Raw genomic sequence first — 18,590 nt, forward strand, 5'->3', positions numbered from 1 at the left:
TACATCATTAAAAGCAGCACACCATTATTTATTTATTTAAGCATTTTTATGCCGCTATTCAGCCAAAAAAGGCTCTCATGGCGGCTTACAGAAGTATTTCTTGACAGTCCCTGCCCACAGGCTTACAATCTAAAAGACATGACACAAAAGGAAAGGGGATTGGGAGGGGGGAGGAGGAACCATTAAAAAAGGCATCTTTTAATAATAGGAGTTACTCCCAGGTAAGAGTGGAGAAAGAAGAGAGGAATGATTGGGTTACTGAAGTAATCTTTTCTCAGGCCTATTCAGTGTGATTTAATATTAAGCAAGAAAATGCAGCTCTCTTTAAAACATTGTAACACTTGAGATGTAATATAAGGTGGCTACCAGGAGCAGGGCCTTCTCTGGTGTGGCACCCCGGCTGTGGAATGAGCTCCCTAAGGAGGTTCGCTTGGCACCTACATTATATTCTTTTAGGTACCAGGTGAAGACCTCTTTATTCTACCGGTATTTTAACAGTCTATAAAGTAATTTTAACTTTGCTCTTTTAAATTTGTATTTTTGCATTGCTGCTGTTTTTATCTTGGTTGTGCTTTTATATTGTATTTTATATTATGGTTTTATACTATTGTTTTGTTTTGAATTGCCTTAAATTTGTAAACCGCCCAGAGAGCTTCGGCTATTGGGTGGTATAGAAATGCAATAAATAAATAAATAAATAAATAAATAAATAAAACTAGATTTTCACAGTTTTAAGGACCTGGTGAGATTCCCTCTTCATCACCACAGTTAAAGGTGCAGGAGCTATATTAGATTTAAAAGCAGGTAGGGCACCTGCAGCTTTAACTGTTGTGATGAAGAGGGAATTTCTCCAGGTTCCCCATATATACAAATGACACCTGCTGAAATTTCCTTTTCAAGACAGCTGTTAAAGCTACTGGAGCCCTGTCCTCCTTTTCAGATGGTCACCCTAAATAAATGAACATGCAGGCATATGAAACCGCCTTTTTAGTCCATCCGCTTTAGCACAGTGCCATCTGTTTTGACTGGCAAGTTCTCATCTTTCATCTGGCTTGCTACCAGACCCTTTGAATTGGACGGACAGGAATCGAACTTGGGACCTAGTGCGGACAAAGGTTATGCTCTGCAGCTGAGCTAAAGCTGCCTATAGTTGAGGAAGGGAGCTGCTCAGTCCCCTGCAAAGGCACTGAGAAGTGAAGTCCGCCGAAGAATGCCGCTTCCCAAGCGTATACAGGGCGGGTGTTGAAAGCACTCTGCAGACACTCAGAGGCACTCTCATCATTACTTCTACACCACATGTTTGCTGGGGTTGAAAACAGGTTCTGGGGCCGGAATGGGTGTGTGTTAGGGTTGCAGAGGTGTAACGGGGTGCAAGGGGTGAGTTCTGGGGGTGCAGCATAAAAACAGCTAACGTTTAAAACAATTAAAGCACATATCTAACAGTTTGGTAAGTTTATCTATTTCTGCTACAGTTAAACTTGGGTGTACTATACCCTCCTTTATTTCCCATAAAGCACAGTTCAAAAAGAACAAGACCACCGTACTGGAACAGGGCGGCCATCTGTCATCATTGGCTGCCTGGCTAAGTCTGTCTTCGTGCAGCTGGCATTTGGCTCTTGCTGGACTTTTGCCAACTCTACCAGTAGGATGAAACCTTTTTGGTTTCTGGCGAGTGGCTGGGCATTATTATGGCCCTTAAATGTTTGTAGAGGGGCATGATCCGCTGGGTCTTGGGAGAAGCAGTCAACTCCTGCTGTTGGCCGCTTCGGGGAGAAATCGCCTGCGTTGTCCTTGAGCGCGCCGCCTCGGTTGCTGTCTACACTTGACTGGCAAAGTCTGGGTCAACGGCCCTCTTGCAACGTGATGTGTGGATCCAGGAAGATCTGGTAGGGACCTTTCCACCTGGGCGCCAGGGTCCTCTTGTCCACTGAAAACCTTGATGCAGATGCAGACTTTGGCCGGTGGTCGTGGCAGGGCTCGTCTGGGTGTCTTTAATCTGTGAATGAGAACCTTAAACTACCTCATTAATGCACGGCCATAGTCTTAACACTTGATCATCTGTTAGTTGGAGTTTGGTGGCCTGAATTTTATTAAGGGGAGAGTCACTGGTTTACCCGTGAGGGTTCCATAAGGACTAAACTCTTGTTCATAAGTGCCAGAGGCCGGCCGCACATCATAAAGATTGCCAACTAGAGTAATTACGCATTATCAACTGCATATAGCTCAGACCATACACAAGGTATGAGCTTGCCCTTCCTTGGAAACATGGTGTGCCCTGATATCCTTGATACTCCCTTTTCTTAATTGCAAAAAAGGGATTTCATCAAATTCCAAGACCCCCAGGTGATCAGGCTGGAAGTTTGGATTTCATGAAGAGGAATCAGGAGAACACACACACCATGCTTTGCAGCAAGGTCACAACATATTTAGGGCATCAAGAAATCCTTCATGTGGTGAGTAAATCTTTATTACAAAATAGCTTTCTGCTTAAAGAGGAAGGACTTAACCAAAGCATGTTGGTCTGGATAGTGAGGCAGTTAGTTAAGAAACATGCCTACAACAGTTGTAATTTTTTTAGCAGACAGTGTAGCTGTAAGAAAATCTTGAAACTTTAGTCTAGATCAGCTAGCTTTATGAGGTGTCTGCATAAGCTGGCCAGGCTTATTAGGAGACTCATTTTCTAGTGACCAGTTTGACCACAATAGTGGCATATTGTAGGGTGATTTTGCTTTTTGCTCACACCATGTTCTCATCCATTGCCTCTGCCCTTGAATCTACCATGGATTCTGCATTGTTATTGCTTTGTGGGCTTTTTAAAAAATGAGATTCTTTCTTAATTGCTTGAACTCTAAATGCAATTTAACTCTTCAGAGACGGACATTTCTACTCCTTCTACAATTCAATACTAGTGATGCATTAAAAATAATCATGTTGGAAGCTTAAATATACAACAGCCTAAAAATTCTTTCTTTCTTTGGCAGGAGAAAACTCCCTCCCCTTTCTTTCGCAGTTCTTGTCTTTAGGCTCCACAACACCTTTTGCTATGTGCCAGATTTAAACTCTTCTTCTACCTGTCTCTAAGCTACAAATCATTCAACTTCTTCCTAGTTATCTTAAACAGAATCTGAACATTTTAAACATTCTAGAATTTGCAGGTCCTGGCCCATAAGTTTTGTACATATACACTATGGGTGTCAGCAACAGCTCTGCTCACTTGCTTCCTCAGGTACCTGTTTTACTGACCTGTCTTTTGCACTGGGCCCAGCCATGTCAAACCTCATTTGCCCCTCCAATGGACCAGGCCCACTTTTCTAAGTCTGTTTTGCTGGGTCTCACAGAATCCTGGGCTCGGAGTCCAGTGTGATCCAGACCCACGCTGTCACCTGAAACAGGAGGCTAAGCCAATAGGGATTTCAAAAGGTCTCTTACCTTGGGTGCGCGCTGGAATGGTGGTCCCCAGAGAGCTTCTGCCAGTGTGGTTCTGACAAGCGCTGTCAAATCCCAGACAAGGCTCCCCCAGGTATTGTGGATTTGAAAGACATGGACAAAGAGACCAGTGAGACACTAGCAACAGAATTATTTCCCACAGCAAAAGAGAGTTAGCACAGCAGTGGGCTTGACCCCAACAGGAGACGGAAGGCCCAGAGAACAGTTACCGCAGCCTTTTTATACCGCCAAGTAAACAATCTCAGTGCAAATGTCTCTTTTCTGTGAGAACTATTTAAATACATTCTGAACTCAGCCTTCCATATTAGAAGCCTGTGTCCTGTTAATTCCAAATAACTGTCAGTTAAGTCAGTTAAGTCAGCCATCCCCATGAAGAGGTAGGCCAGACAGCTAAATCCCTGAACTTCAAGTGTAGCATTCTCCATGAATGCGGAGCTGCCATGCTTCCTAGGGCATCTTCACTAACCTGAGACATTCCCATGAAGGGAACGCTGCCTGTGTGTAACACAGTCCCAAGTCAGTGGTCCTCAAGAAGAGGAGGCAAAGAAGTCCGCTAAGTTACAGCACTTAGACCATAATGTTCTCCATAAAGGAGGGACCGCCCGTGCTTGGAAGGGCACCATGGTTAACCTGAGGTATCCCATAAAGGGGATGCAGGCTGTGTCTAACACAGTTCTAAGTCCAGGTCTGGCCCAAGGTGTTTTGCTGCCTGAAGCAATCCCCAAAACTGTGCTACCCCACACAACCCAATAAAACACGACTACGTCATGAAACAATTAGGTCGACCTGAGCCAGGTGAGGGACGGGCAAGCCTGCTTGTGTCCTTTGCCAGGGGAAGGACCTGCAACCCCGTGGACTCTCTTGGACCTCTTAGGCTATCCTTCTGGGAAGGCTGCCTTGGGTTGGGATGTGAAGTCGCGTATTGCAACCGTTCCGCTCCGGCCTAGAATGCCCCTTAGAGAAGATGGTGGCAAGGGGATAATGGGTCTGTCCTATGGCGGTCTTGCTACAGGATGCCTCAGGGCTGTAGTTGACCCCCATGCTTTCCAACTTCTACATGACACTGCCGGGAGACATTAACCAGGGGTGTGGGCTGAGGCATCACCAATGACACGTAACTCCACCTCTCCTTTTCAGCTAAACAGAGGTGAGGCAGTTGAAGCTCTGAACCAGCGCATGGGCAGAGGAGTGGGCTGGATGAGGGCCCAATAAACTGAGATTCAATCGAGGCAAGACAGAAATACTGTTTGTGGGTGGCTCATCTATCTGGTTAAGTGTCAGTCACCCTGTTCTGGAAGGGGGTTACAGACTTCCTAAAGGGTGAGGTCTGCAGGTTGGGGACAATGATGGATCCGTCATCGTCCACAGAGGCACAGGTTCCCTCGGGGGCTCAGAGCACCTCCTGTTAAAGGGATGTTTTAGTTCTTCTTTTTAGTTACTTTAAATATTATTAGACACTCAGTAATTTTAGTGATTTTCAATCCTGCTGGTTTTAAGTTTAGTATATTTATTTCTATGGTTTGAATCTCAGCTAGTTTTATTCTGTTTTAATTTTTTATTATTTTAAATGCTTGAAGAACTTTGGGATTGGGTGCAGTAAAGAAAAAAATGAACTAAAGTAAAATAAAACAACTAAAATACAAATGGAAATTAAAAAAACGTTGACCTCAATTGTTTTGGACTACAACACCCATCAATTCCAGCCAGCGTCACTGATGGCAGGGGATCATGGGAGTTTTAGGCCAAAACAACTGCAGCTGTTCCTCCCTGGCCTAAGCTGATGGAAAGCTACTCTGAGCCACAGAGGGAGCCTGTGCCTCTACGGGCAACAACGGATCCATGACCATCCCCAAACTACAGACGTCACCGAATGGGAAGTCTGTAACCCCCCGCCAGAACAGGGTGAATGTCACTAAACTGGAACGATAAACCACCCGCAAACAGTATTTCTGTCTCATCTGGATTGAATCTCAGTTTATTGGGTCCTCATCCAGTCCATTCTCCTGCCCGCACGCTGGTTCAGAGCTCCAACTGCCCCACCTCTGTTAGCTGAGAAGGGGAGGTGAAGCTGGGTGTCATGGGTGATGCCTCAGCCCGCACCCCTGGTAAACGTCTCCTGGCGGTTTCGTGTAGATGTTGAAAAGCTTGGGGGTCAAATCAAGCCCTGAGACACTCTGTAGTAAGACTGCCGTAGGACAGACCCATCATCCCCGAACACCACCACCTTCAGGATTCTTGGCAGGAGCGGGACCATCGCAATAATGGCTTCACATCCCAACTCAAGGCAGCCTTCCCAGAAGGGTGGTATGAGAGGTCCAAGAGAGCCCACGGGGTTGCAGGTCCTCTGTCCTCCTCCTGGCACAGGTCAACCCAAGTGTGACCCACCCTTCTCTCAGGCATTTTCAAATGCCTGGACCCAGCCGTACATCCCCTTGTTAGATGTACGCTTCCTGGCTAGGGATGTGGGTTATCAGTCCTTTAAGGGCTTGTGGGACTTCCAATAGGACGCCAGTAGAGTTACTATAAGAATTTAGGAATTGGGCGCCCCTGAGCACATCCTCAGTAGAGGAATCAAGAGTGATCAAGACCACAACTGTGCTCACATGTAGTTTTATGCAAGAATACCATTCTTAGTATTCTTCACAGTGAGCCATCATTTAAAACCCTCATAATGCATGAAGGAAGAGCTGGCCATGTTTGCTAGTGTACCTTCACTGACCTGAGGCATTCCCATAAAGGGGACGCTGGCTCTGTGTAACACAGCCCTCTAAGTCAGCCATCCTCATGAAGAGGGGGCAAAGACGTCCGCTAACTTCCTCCACTTAGAGCGCAACGTTCTCCATAAAGGAGGGGCTGGCCAGGCTTGGAAGGGCATCGGGCTGACCTGTGCCACCCCACACAACCCAATAAAGCATAACTAGATATTGAAACAATTACTAGTAAAGAAGCAAGAGAACTAACCATGTCTTACCTGGTCAGGAGTGATGGGAGTGGGCCTGGTCCTCAAAATCTGCAAGCCAGGAAGCTAGGAAGGAATCTTGTTAAGCAGTGGTTAACACTATCACTGCCAACCGTTGCTCCTCTAAACCACCCTTCCCCAACCTGGTGCCCTTCCATTTCACCGTTAAACACACTGGGATTTACTTCTAATTAAACACACGTAGGGTTGTGTGATAAACCCTAAAAAAGGGCACAAACCAACTCTTTACAGGGAAGCACTTTGGGCAATTCTTAACAGTTAAAACCACAAAATGCATGAAGGCGGAGCTGGCCATGCTTTCTAGGGCAACTTCGATGACCTGAGGCATTCCCATAAAGGGGACGCTGGCTGTGTGAAACACAGCCCTCTAAGTCAGACAACCCCATGAAGGGGAGACAAGCAGTCAGCTAAGTCCTTGCACTTGGAAGGGCACCATGGCTAACCTCAGACATCCCATGAAGGGAATCCTGGCTGTGTGTAACACAGTTCTAAGTCCAGGTCTGGCCCGAGGTATTTTGCTGCCAGAAGTAATCACCAAAATTGTGCCACCTGGCACAACCCAATAAAACATGACTAGGCTATGAAACAATTAGGTTGACCTGTGCCAGGTGAGGGACGTGCAAGTCTGCTTGTTGCTTGCGTGCTTTGCTGGGAGAAGGACCTGCAACCCCGTGGACTCTCTTGGACCTCTTAGGCTATCCTTCTGGGAAGGCTGCCTTGGGTTGGGATGTGAAGTCGCGTATTGCAACCGTTCCGCTCCGGCCTAGAATGCCCCTTAGAGAAGGTGGTGGCAGGGGATAATGGGTCTGTCCTATGGCGGTCTTGCTACAGGGTGCCTCAGGGCTGTAGTTGACCCCCAAGCTTCTCAACATCTGCATGAAACCGCCAAGAGATGTTAACCAGGAGCACGGGCTGAGGCATGACCTATGGCACCTAGCTCCACCTCTCCTTCTCAGCTAAACAGAGGTGGGGCAGTTGAAGCTCTGTACCAGCGCAGGGGCAGAGGAGTGGGCTGGATGAGGGCCCAATAAACTGAGATTCAATCGAGACAAGACAGAAATACTGTTTGTGGGTGGCTCATCTATCCGGTTAAATGTCAGTCACCCTGTTCTGGAAGGGGGTTACAGACTTCCTAAAGGGTGAGGTCTGCAGGTTGGGGACGATGACAGATCCGTCATCGTCCGTAGAGGCGCAGGCTCCCTCAGGGGCTGAGAGCACCTCCTGTTTAAAGGGATGTTTTTAGTTCTTTTTAGTTATTTTAAATATTATTATACAGTAATTTTAGTACTTTTCTATCCCGCTGGTTTTAAGTTTAGTATAATTATTTCTATGGTTTGAATCTCAGCTAGTTTTATTCTGTTTTAATTTTTTATTATTTTAAATGCTTGAAGAACTTTGGGATTGGGTGCAGTAAAGAAAAAAATGAACTAAAGTAAACTAAAACAACTAAAATACAAATGGAAATTAAAAAAACGTTGACCTCAGTTGTTTTGGACTACAACCCCCATCAGCTCCAGCCAGCATCGCTGATGGCAGGGGATCATGGGAGTTTTAGGCCAAAACAACTGCAGCTGTTCCTCCCTGGCCTAAGCTGATGGAAAGCTACTCTGAGCCACGGAGGGAGCCTGCGCCTCTACGGGCAACAACGGATCCATGACCATCCCCAAACTACAGACGTCACCGAATGGGAAGTCTGTAACCCCCCGCCAGAACAGGGTGAATGTCACTAAACTGGAACGATAAACCACCCGCAAACAGCATTTCTGTCTCGTCTGGATTGAATCTCAGTTTATTGGGTCCTCATCCAGTCCATTCTCCTGCCCGCACGCTGGTTCAGAGCTCCAACTGCCCCACCTCTGTTAGCTGAGAAGGGGAGGTGAAGCTGGGTGTCATGGGTGATGCCTCAGCCCGCACCCCTGGTAAACGTCTCCTGGCGGTTTCGTGTAGATGTTGAAAAGCTTGGGGGTCAAATCAAGCCCTGAGACACTCTGTAGTAAGACTGCTGTAGGACAGACCCATCATCCCCGAACACCACCACCTTCAGGATTCTTGGCAGGAGCGGGACCATCGCAATAATGGCTTCACATCCCAACTCAAGGCAGCCTTCCCAGAAGGGTGGTATGAGAGGTCCAAGAGAGCCCACGGGGTTGCAGGTCCTCTGTCCTCCTCCTGGCACAGGTCAACCCAAGTGTGACCCACCCTTCTCTCAGGCATTTTCAAATGCCTGGACCCAACTGTACATCCCCTTGTTAGATGTACGCTTCCTGGCTAGGGATGTGGGTTATCAGTCCTTTAAGGGCTTGTGGGACTTCCAATAGGACGCCAGTAGAGTTACAATAAGAATTTAGGAATTGGGCGCCCCTGAGCACATCCTCAGTAGAGGAATCAAGAGTGATCAAGACCACAACTGTGCTCACATGTAGTTTTATGCAAGAATACCATTCTTAGTATTCTTCACAGTGAGCCATCATTTAAAACCCTCATAATGCATGAAGGAAGAGCTGGCCATGTTTGCTAGTGTACCTTCACTGACCTGAGGCATTCCCATAAAGGGGACGCTGGCTCTGTGTAACACAGCCCTCTAAGTCAGCCATCCTCATGAAGAGGGGGCAAAGACGTCCGCTAACTTCCTCCACTTAGAGCGCAACGTTCTTCATAAAGGAGGGGCTGGCCGGGCTTGGAAGGGCATCGGGCTGACCTGTGCCACCCCACACAACCCAATAAAGCATAACTAGATATTGAAACAATTACTAGTAAAGAAGCAAGAGAACTAACCATGTCTTACCTGGTCAGGAGTGATGGGAGTGGGCCTGGTCCTCAAAATCTGCAAGCCAGGAAGCTAGGAAGGAATCTTGTTAAGCAGTGGTTAACACTATCACTGCCAACCGTTGCTCCTCTAAACCACCCTTCCCCAACCTGGTGCCCTTCCATTTCACTGTTAAACACACTGGGATTTACTTCTAATTAAACACACGTAGGGTTGTGTGATAAACCCTAAAAAAGGGCACAAACCAACTCTTTACAGGGAAGCACTTTGGGCAATTCTTAACAGTTAAAACCACAAAATGCATGAAGGCGGAGCTGGCCATGCTTTCTAGGGCAACTTCGATGACCTGAGGCATTCCCATAAAGGGGACGCTGGCTGTGTGAAACACAGCCCTCTAAGTCAGACAACCCCATGAAGGGGAGACAAGCAGTCAGCTAAGTCCTTGCACTTGGAAGGGCACCATGGCTAACCTCAGACATCCCATGAAGGGAATCCTGGCTGTGTGTAACACAGTTCTAAATCCAGGTCTGGCCCGAGGTATTTTGCTGCCAGAAGTAATCACCAAAATTGTGCCACCTGGCACAACCCAATAAAACATGACTAGGCTATGAAACAATTAGGTTGACCTGTGCCAGGTGAGGGACGAGCAAGTCTGCTTGTTGCTTGCGTCCTTTGCTGGGAGAAGGACCTGCAACCCCGTGGACTCTCTTGGACCTCTTAGGCTATCCTTCTGGGAAGGCTGCCTTGGGTTGGGATGTGAAGTCGCGTATTGCAACCGTTCCGCTCCGGCCTAGAATGCCCCTTAGAGAAGGTGGTGGCAGGGGATAATGGGTCTGTCCTATGGCGGTCTTGCTACAGGGTGCCTCAGGGCTGTAGTTGACCCCCAAGCTTCTCAACATCTGCATGAAACCGCCAAGAGATGTTAACCAGGAACACGGGCTGAGGCATGACCCATGGCACCTAGCTCCACCTCTCCTTCTCAGCTAAACAGAGGTGGGGCAGTTGAAGCTCTGTACCAGCGCAGGGGCAGAGGAGTGGGCTGGATGAGGGCCCAATAAACTGAGATTCAATCGAGACAAGACAGAAATACTGTTTGTGGGTGGCTCATCTATCCGGTTAAATGTCAGTCACCCTGTTCTGGAAGGGGGTTACAGACTTCCTAAAGGGTGAGGTCTGCAGGTTGGGGACGATGACAGATCCGTCATCGTCCGTAGAGGCGCAGGCTCCCTCAGGGGCTGAGAGCACCTCCTGTTTAAAGGGATGTTTTTAGTTCTTTTTAGTTATTTTAAATATTATTATACAGTAATTTTAGTACTTTTCTATCCCGCTGGTTTTAAGTTTAGTATAATTATTTCTATGGTTTGAATCTCAGCTAGTTTTATTCTGTTTTAATTTTTTATTATTTTAAATGCTTGAAGAACTTTGGGATTGGGTGCAATAAAGAAAAAAATGAACTAAAGCAAAATAAAACACAACTAAAATACAAATGGTAATTAAAAAAACGGTGACCTCAGTTGTTTTGGACTACAACCCCCATCAGCTCCAGCCAGCGTCGCTGATGGCAGGGGATCATGGGAGTTTTAGGCCAAAACAACTGCAGCTGTTCCTCCCTGGCCTAAGCTGATGGAAAGCTACTCTGAGCCACGGAGGGAGCCTGTGCCTCTACGGGCAACAACGGATCCATGACCATCCCCAAACTACAGACGTCACCAAATGGGAAGTCTGTAACCCCCCGCCAGAACAGGGTGAATGTCACTAAACTGGAATGATGAACCACCCGCAAACCGTATGTCTGTCTAGGCTGGATTGAATCTCAGTTTATTGGCCCTCATCCAGTCCATTCTCCTGCCCGCACGCTGGTTCAGGGCTCCAACTGCCCCACCTCTGTTAGCTGAGAAGGAGAGGTGAAGCTAGGTGTCATGGGTGATGCCTCAGCCTGCACCCCTGGTAAACGTCTCCCAGCGGTTTCGTGTAGATGTTGAAAAGCTTGGGGGTCAAATAAAGCCCTGAGACACTCTGTAGTAAGACTGCCGTAGGACAGATCCACCATCTCCTACCACCACCTTCAAAATTCTTGGCAGGAGCGGGACCATCACAATAATGACTTCACATCCCAACTCAAGACAGCCTCCCCAGAAGGATGGCATGAGAGTTCCAAGGGAGTCCACAGGGTTGCAGGTCCTCTGTCCTTCTCCTGGCACAGGTCAACCCAAGAGTGACCCACCCTTCTCTCAAACAGGAATTTCTGAACACCTGGACCCAGCTGTACATCCTCTCATTAGAGGTACGCTTCTTGGCTAGGGATGTGCGTTATCACGAAATCCAGTCCTTTAAGGGCTCGTGGGATTTACAATAGGAATCCGGGACATACACTAAGAATTTAGGAATAGGGCATCCCTGAGCACATCCTCAGTAGAGGAATCAAGCGTGATCAAGATCACAACTGTGCTCAAATGTAGTTTCATGCAATACCACCACTCTTAGTATTCCTCACAGTGAGCCATGAAATAAAACGCAATACACAACTAAAACCCTCAAAACGCACAAAGGAGGGTCTTGCTCTGCTTCCTAGGGCACCTTCACTGACCTGGGATATCCCCGTGTAGGGGATGCAGGCTATGTGTAACACAGTTCTAAGTCCAGGTCTGGCCCAAGGTATTTTGCTGCCTGAAGCAACCCAATTAAACATGACTAGGAAATATAACTATTATGAGTAAAGAAGCAACAAAACAAAGTTGAGTTTTTGTAATTCTGCTCTCACACATGCCCACTTACCTTGTCAGAAGACATGGGAGCGGGAATGGTCCTCAAAGTCTTCAACTGATGTTAATGATACTGTTGGGATGCATCATTCCTATGCACAATTACCTTGCAGAAAGCCTGATTGGGAACTGAACACTGTTAAAATTTATCACAAAGTTGGCACAAACAAACTCTTACAACCAAGTTCTGAGACCTCTATGTCTCAGAACTTCAAGCATAACTTCCTCCATAGAGGAAGGTCAGCCATGCTTGCAAGTCAGGATTGCTAACCTGAGATATCCCATGTAGGGGAAGCAGGCTGCGTGTAACCCAGTTCTAAATCCAGGTCTGGCCCAAGGTATTTTGCTGCCTGAAGCAATCCCAAAAACTGTGCTACCCCACACAACCCAATAAAACATGACTAGGTAATGAAACAATTACCAGTAAAGCAGCAAGAGAACTAACAATGTCTGAGAAAAGATATACATAGGACTGAGTTGTTTTTTTAATAATTCTGCTCTCACACATGTACAAATTATACACTTGCCTTGACAGAAGTAATGGGATGTGTCATTCCATTGCATACTTAACTTGCAGAAAGCCTGATTGGGAACTGAACACTGTAAGGATTTATCACAAAGTGGGCACGGACTCTTTACAATCAAGATCTTTGGTCTACTGACAACAATTAAAAGCACAAAATGCATTTTGAAATAAAATGCAGATAGCCAAATGTTGGAAGGGCGCAAAAGGTTTAAACTAAGGACGACGGTACAAAACAGTATGAGAAATAGCATTTGCCAACAGTTGGAATTATGCAAAAGGGTTTAAACCTAAGACGACGGTACAATACAGTATGGGAAATAGCACTTACAGAGAAACATACTCAACATTTTAGACTATTAAGAAAGCAAAAGTAGGAGACGCTTTTGCAACAGAATGCCGGTGTTTTATTACATACACACAAACAAAATAAAAGTACCAACACAGGTTTCAGATGCCTTTATTAGGTTATGGGTTCAATAGTTTCTCAGGAGAGAAAAATAAAAGTATATAATAATAAAAAACAGTCTTTCCTTTCTATTTGATACCTATCCTCCCAGGAATTCATCTTATTTTAAACCTGCCTAATAACTAATGTAAATTCCTAGTGTGTATTTATAGTGTCGGACTCTTTCTTTTAAATATATATAGCAATTTATTACTTATTCCTTGCTTTTAAGGTTTCTGTATTATGGTGATATATAAGTTTATAATAAAATAATAAAATTCAATACACAACAATTTAAACTGCGAAATGAAGACGTGCAATTAGGAAACAAGGAAGTAATCTTGGTAAGGTATATTTAACCCAATCACGGCCAACAGTTCTTCCTCTAAACCACCTTTCCCCAAGCTGCCCCCCCCATTTCACAGTTAAACACATTAAGATTTACTTCTGTTGACTTTGCAATAAACCCTAAAAAAATGACAAACTAACTCTTACAACAATGTTCTTTGGGCAATTCACAACAATTAAAACCCTCAAAATACATTGCAAAATAAAATGCAATACACCAGAATTAAACCCACAAAATGTTTTGCAATATAAAATGTAAAAGCGCAGTTAGGAAACAAGGAAGAAGTCCTGTTCTAACCCTATCACTGACAACCATTCAACCTCTAAACCAACCTTCACCAATCTGGAGTCCTCGCATTTCACAGTTAAATGCATGGGGATTTACCTCTGAATAAACACAAATAGGACTTCACGATAAACCCTAAAAAAATGACACAAATCAACTCTTACAACTAATCTCTTTGGGCAGTACACAACAATTAAAACCACAAAATACTTTGTATAATAAAATGCAGATAGCCAAATACACATAAACAAATATTGGAAGGATGCAAAACATTTCAACATAAGATACATTATAGCATGAGAAATGACACTTTCAGAGAAACTTAATAAACTTTTTAGAGTATTAAGACAACAAAAGAAAAATGACACTTTTGCAACAGAATGCTTTTATTACATACACATAAGCAAAATGAATGCACACAGACAAAATAAATACACCAACTCAGGTTTCAGATGCTTTTATTAGGTTATGGTAACATTAATTTCTCAGGAGAAAAAAATTAAAATTCATTACAAACACGTTTCTTTTGATTTAATAACCTCTAATTTATTATATTTTAAATCTGCCTAATAACTAATGTTAAATGTGTACAGTAAATGCAATACACAACAATTAAAACCTCCAAAATCCATGAAGACCATTGCTAACCTGGGACATCCCCATAAAAGAGACACTACCTGTGTGTAACACAGCACTTAGTCAGCCAACCCATGAAGAGGAGGCAAGCAGTCTGCTAAGTCCCTGCAATTAGCACATAATGTTCTCCATCGAGGAGAGCCAGCCATGCTTGCAAGCGACCATTGCTAACCTAGGACATCCCCATAAAGGGAATGCTACCTGTGTGTAACACAGTCCTAAGTCCAGGTCTGGCCCAAGGTATTTTGCTGCCTGAAGCAATCCCAAAAACTGTGCCACCCCACACAACCCAATAAAACATGACTAGATATTTAAGCAATTACTAGTAAAGAAGCAACAGGACTAACAGTGTCTCTGAGAAAAAATGTACATAGGACTAAGCTAAGCTGAGTTTTTATAATTCTGCTCTCACACATGTACAAATCTTGCATTCACCTTGTCAGAAGTCCTCAAAGTCTTCAACTGATGTTAATGATCCTGATGAGATGCATCATTCCTATGCACACTTACCTTGCAGAAAACCTGTGGGCACAAACTCTTACAACCAGGCTCTTTGGGCAATTCACAACAATTAACCCCATGCATAATTATGTCAAATACATCGACACCTCTGGCAATTAAGCCAATTAACACCAGCTGTCTGATTATATCCTGGTGTCAGGGCCATGGTGTTATCATTTACCTTGTTTACTGATCACTGATAAAAATGCAGTTGCAGCTTTTTGCAGTTAATTTTATTTTGACCTCACTGTTTACAATTATACCACTATCTGTATTGTTGTATGTTGTTTCCTGCCTCGATCCAGAGGTTAATAAAATTATTATTATTATTATTATTATTATTATTATTATTATTATTATGGAATAGAGCCTGTGAACCGCCCAGAGAGCCCCAGCTATGGGACAGTATTGAAATTTAAGAAATGAAATAAAATACAATAAAATGCAACACACAAAAATTAACCCACCCACCCCAATTTGCATAGTAAAATCAAACACAATACACAACAATTAAACCCCCAAATTGCATAGTAAAATCAAACACAGTACACAACAATTTAACCACCAAAATGCATTAAAAAAACGCAATACACAACAATTAAAACCACAAAATATGTAATAAAATGCGCTTTTACATATTATATTGCAATTAGGAAGCAAGGAAGGAATCTTGAGTTTACATTTTATATTGCAATTAGGAACCAATCTTGGTAAGCGGTGTCCAGCCCTATCACTGCCAAGGAAGCCCTCACAACAATCAAAACCACACAACAATTCAACCTCCAAAATGCATGATCAAATAACACGCAATACACAGTTAAAACCACAAAAGCCATAACAAAAAATGCAACAATACAAACCACAAAATGCTTTAAGAAATAAAATGTGCTTTTACATTTTATATTGTAATTAGGAAGTTAGGAAGGAATCTTGGTAAGGGGTGTTTAACCCTATCACTGCCAACCATTGCTCCTCTAAACCACCCTTCCCCAACCTGGTGCCCTCCCGTGTTAAACACATTGAGATTTACTTCCAATTAAACAAACGTAGGATTGTGTGATAAGTCCTAAAAATGGCACTAACCAACTCTTACAGTTGAGCTCTGTGGGCAATTCACAACAATTCAAATCACAAAATGCATCATTAAATAAAATGAAATACACAACGATTCAAACCACAGAACACATCATCAAATAAAATACAATATAAAATGTGAAAGCACGTTTAGGAAGCCAGGAAGAAATCTTGGTAAGGGGTTTAAGTTTAACCCTATTACTACCAATCACTCTTCCTCTAAACCACCCTTCTCCAACCTGGTGCCCTTCATTTCACAGACCTTGGCCCTGTTCAGAAGGCTCTTTAAACCACAGTGGTTCGACCTTTTCCGTTAACAAAAAAGCCTGAACCACCGTAGTTTAAGGTGCCTCCTGAACAGGGTCATTGGGGTTTACTTCTGATTAAACACACATAGGATTGTGTGATAAACGCTAAAAAAGCTACACAACCCAACTCTCACAACAATTCCAACCCCAAATGCATCAGAAAATAAAATGCAACCCACAACAATTCCAACCCCAAATGCATCAGAAAAAATAAAATGCAACCCACAACAATGCAAAACACAAGAAATATTAGAAAATGAAATCCCAGGCACTTAACTTTCTTTGACGCACGTAGATCAAGCAGACAGACAAGCTGAGAAGAGAAGTGAAAACGTACAATTACACACAAGAACAAATAAAACACTTAAGACAAATACAAACTAAACTTACTAATTGCAATATCCAAAGAGACACCTTCAGTTTTCAGATGTCCCTCAAACAGAAGCTGCATTTCAATAGGGCTTGTTGGCTCATTTGCTGTTCAGTACAGCCAGGAGGAGAAGGGAAGCAAAGCCAGTGGCTCAAGTAACTCCTTGACCACCCCAGCCATAACTACAGCAGACTAGCCAAGAGAGCAGAACCCTATTTTATTCATTTATTATATATTTATACTACCCAAACCCCAAGGCTCTCTGGGCAGCTCACAATTAAAATCATAATACACAAAAATCAAGAATAACAATTTAAAAATGTCATATAAAACCAAAGTAAGCCATAGTCCAGGGAAAGCTTGTCTAAAACAGGTATGTCTTCAGGAGGCGTTTGAAGGATGTTACATTTTCCACCTCCCAAACAGCACAAGGGAGAGTTTTCCAGAGGGTGGGTGCTGCTACAGAGAAGGCCCCGCCATCAAGGATCTTTGTGATGACAGTTTGTTCATTTTGGAAGGACAAGCAGGGGCCTCCTCTGATGATCGTAAATGTCGCCTGTGTGTTGAGGCTTTCCCCCAAGTGGCAGCTTGCCCCAAGGCAAGGCTAGTTGCTCTATTATTATTATTATTATTATTATTATTATTATTATTATTTATATAGCACCATCAATGTACATGGTGCTGTACAGAGTATTTTTGAATGAGCCTCTTCCAGGTGAGGCTCCGGCCCAATCCCCCCACCACACAGTCCCCAGAGGCAAACCCTTACCAGCAAAGCTGCAGATCAGCAGGCACGCCAAGCGAGAAGGCACTCTTGCTAGCAGGTAAAATGCAGCTGAAGAAGAGGGAGTCCCCAACAGCAAACCCTTAGCAGCCAGCTGCAGGTTGAAACAGTCCTGGTAAGCAGGCAGGCCAAGCGAGAAGGTGCTATGCCCCCTTGTGGCGGCTGTGCCCGGCTATGCCCCCTCGTGGCTGCTGTGCCCCCTCGTGGTGGCTGTGCCCGGCTGTGCCGCCCCACAAGGCGGCTATGCCCGGCTGTGCCGCCCCACAAGGCGGCTATGCCCGGCTGTGCCGCCCCACAAGGCGGCTATGCCCGGCTGTGCCGCCCCACAAGGCGGCTATGCCCGGCTGTGCCGCCCCACAAGGCGGCTATGCCCGGCTGTGCTCCCCCCACAAGGCGGCTATGCCCGGCTGTGCCCCCCCCACAAGGCGGCTATGCCCGGCTGTGCCCCCCCCACAAGGCGGCTATGCCCGGCTGTGCCCCCCCCACAAGGCGGCTATGCCCGGCTGTGCCCCCCCCCACAAGGCGGCTATGCCCCCACGAGGCGGATATGCCTGGCTGGGCCCCCACGAGGCGGCTATGCCCAGCTGTGCCCCCATGAGGCGGCTATGCCCAGCTGTGCCCCACGAGGCGGCTCTGCTCACAACACAGGGATATGTTTTGTTTTGTTTTAAAAAATGTGCCACTTCCAGGTGAGGCTCTGGCCCAATCCAGCCACCACACAGTCCCTAACAGAAAACCTTTACTTGCAAAGTTGCAGATTGAAACAGTCCAGGTCAGCAGGCAGGCTGAGCGAGAAGGCAGGTAAAATGCAGGTGAGGCCCAGGGCTGGGTGTTTCCTGTGGCCCAGTCAGCCCCACAGGGCCAGCTGGGCCTTTGCGCTGCTCCTGGGAAGGCAGGCCACGGCAGGGCTGGTTCTTCGTTTGAGTCTCTCCCCTGCGCAAACTCTCCACCTAACTGAGGTCCTGGGGAAGACGGAGAGATTATGCGCGCTCTGGCTCTGTTGCTGCAGCTGAATGGAGCCTGGCTCATTAGCATTCACAGCTGGTCCTTCCTTCTCTTGAGTAGACCCCTCCAGTCTCCTCCCGTTCCATGCTTTGCAGCTCTGAAAGCAGCTATTAAAAAAAGAAGGGGAAAAGAAACTTTAAAAGGACTGGTTCTTTCTCCTCATGAGCAGGCGTTTGCTCCTGAGTAGAAATGTTTAGCCTTGAGTCTTTGTGTGGTCTGTAATGCTACAAAGTGGCATATATATATATATATATATATATATATATATATATATTTGGAACTGGTTTTTCCAAAGCTGATTTTCTCACACAAACTAGGTGCTTTTACTACTGAAGCATAGCCCCTGGTCCT

The 18,590-nt window shown here is 45.2% G+C and overlaps 1 protein-coding gene across 1 annotated transcript in view; it reads right to left on the reverse strand.

Moving 5' to 3' along the window:
- Nucleotides 1-11,414: 11,414 nt before the first annotated feature.
- The window catches only part of DMPK (DM1 protein kinase), a 399,930-nt gene continuing 392,754 nt past the window's right edge, over nt 11,415-18,590 (reverse strand). Inside the window, exon 15 of the mRNA XM_063140049.1 lies at nt 11,415-11,424. The gene's annotated coding sequence lies outside the window, so the exon portion shown is untranslated. The remainder of the gene's footprint in view (nt 11,425-18,590) is intronic.

This window comes from Elgaria multicarinata, chromosome 13, assembly GCF_023053635.1.
Source record: "Elgaria multicarinata webbii isolate HBS135686 ecotype San Diego chromosome 13, rElgMul1.1.pri, whole genome shotgun sequence".
Classification (NCBI taxonomy): Eukaryota; Metazoa; Chordata; class Lepidosauria; order Squamata; family Anguidae; genus Elgaria; species Elgaria multicarinata.